The following is a 2344-nucleotide window of genomic DNA, read 5'->3' as shown; positions in this document are numbered from 1 at the left end:
TGCTGAATATGTCCAATGCAAAGTGGTTTAACAAAAGAAATAAAATCAGTAGCAGTAGAATAACATGAGTAGGAATGCCGGAGTGGGCGTGGTTTGACACGCGAACGTTGTTTCCAATTGGTCAAATACGAATAATCTAATAAATAATTATTCTATTTTATCTCTTCACAATGTATTTTAAATTAAATGGCTAGTAAGGTGTCTTAGTGATATTATTCAAGTGTAAAATATTGTCCAGACAGCTTCTGAAAAATAAAATAACGAATCAACGGCATTGTCACGTGTTACCAAATACTTTTCTCAGCGCTGGGTATAGATGGACCAATCACAGCTATTTGTGATAACTAGATGAGGCTTAGTTTTATAGAGATTGCTGGGGCAGATTTATATATGTCCTTGTAAATAATTCAATTAAAATATTATACGGTTTAGTTTACCAATATCTCAAATGAGGCAATAACCTATGTAAGATTTGAATGTGGATCCGAGAGGTATTCGTCTGTCTGAGCCGTGAAGCGCCCCTTGGAGGAAGAACTGCTGTGTGTCTCAAATGAAACATTTCACTAGTAAAATTTGCCGCTCAATAATCCAACCAATCATTGTGATGCAGACTTGCTGGGGCGTGGTTTCAGGGCACTCATTTGATTGGATAAACTTTACGTCAATCAGAAAAGTGTTTATAGGGCATTACTAACAACTTTTATGTAATGCTTAACAACTCAGCAGTTTATGCGCATTCAAATTATAAATATATATTAACTATAATTATTATTATTATTTTTTTTTTGTACAATTTTCTGACTATTTTCATGTACAGTCAATGTATTGCCTAAGCACTGAATAAAGTAATAGACCCACTGATTAAATGTTAGGGAACGTTATAAATGTAAATTATTATTATCTTAACTTTTTTTAACGTTATGATGTCAGAATATTTACTCAAAACAAAAATACTGTTAATACTCTATTGAGTACAGGCCTGAACCCTTATATGAAGTAATGTACTATGGTTATTGTATCAAATAGTTAAAATCTGATATATGGCCTTATATGAGCATATACAGTTTAAAATGATAGTTCATTTAAGCGTACAGTATATTCAAATTCCACTAGTTTTTGAAAAATCATATGTTGCATATGAAAATGGCCATTAAACTATCATAACTGAAGATATATTTCATATATGTGTTTTTCACATAATGTCATATTTTAGAAGTCTGTATGGGTATACTATGGCACTTTGATTAATACACTAATTACCATATTCATGTACAATGGCACTTATGGGACATGCCCAAAAACATTACAATATCTTAGTAACTTTTCATAAATTCATGAAAATGTGACTTTGCATTATATAAAAATAATAATAACTATAGCGCTTGTGGTGTATTTGCAGATGCCATTCAAACTTTTTGACACAGAACACACATACATTCATAACTGTGACTTAAAGGGATAGTTCCCCCAAAAATGAAAATTCTCTCATAATTTCCTCACCCTCATGCCATCCCAGATGTGTATGACTTTCTTTCTTCTGCAAAACACAAACTATGACTTTCAGAAGAGTATTTCAGTTCCGTAGGTCCATATCATACAAGTCAGTGTTGACCAGATCTTTGAGGCTCCAAAAATCACATAAAGGTACATAAAAGTAATCCATGTGACTCCTGTGGTCAAATCTATGTCTTCAGAAGTGATATGATAGGAGTGGGTGAGAAACAGATCTTTCTTTTTCTTTTTATACAATAAATCTCCACTTTCACTTTCACATTCGGAAAGAAAACTGGATCTGTTTCTCACCCAAAGGGATTTCATTGCTTCAGAATACATTTATTAAACCATAGGAGTCGTATGGATTACTTTTATGTACTTTTATTTGATTTCTGGAGCTTGAAAGGTCTGGTCACCATTCACTTGCATTGTATGGACCTAGAGAGCTGAGATATTCTTCTATAAAGTCTTTGTTTGTGTTCAGCAGAAGATAGTAAGTCATACACATATAATATAATATATATATATTAAATGTTGACATTAAAAAATATAATTATTTAATTAAATAATAAATAATAATATATTAATAATAACAAAATATAATAAATATTATATACTGTATATATTATATACCCAATAATATTTTACTTTTTTCAAATAATTATTTATATTTAAATGATTGTTCAATTACATAAATAAAATTGTAATTGTTTAATGTTATAATTATAAATATTTAATTATACATCCATTTATATAGGTATTGATATCTATATATCTAAAATATTTCTTTAATTATTTAATTTAATTAATGAATATATATATATATATTTATAGGCCAGGGCAACACCTT

This window comes from Xyrauchen texanus, chromosome 25, assembly GCF_025860055.1.
Source record: "Xyrauchen texanus isolate HMW12.3.18 chromosome 25, RBS_HiC_50CHRs, whole genome shotgun sequence".
NCBI classification, from domain to species: domain Eukaryota; kingdom Metazoa; phylum Chordata; class Actinopteri; order Cypriniformes; family Catostomidae; genus Xyrauchen; species Xyrauchen texanus.
Note: the sequence above shows the minus strand (reverse complement) of the source record.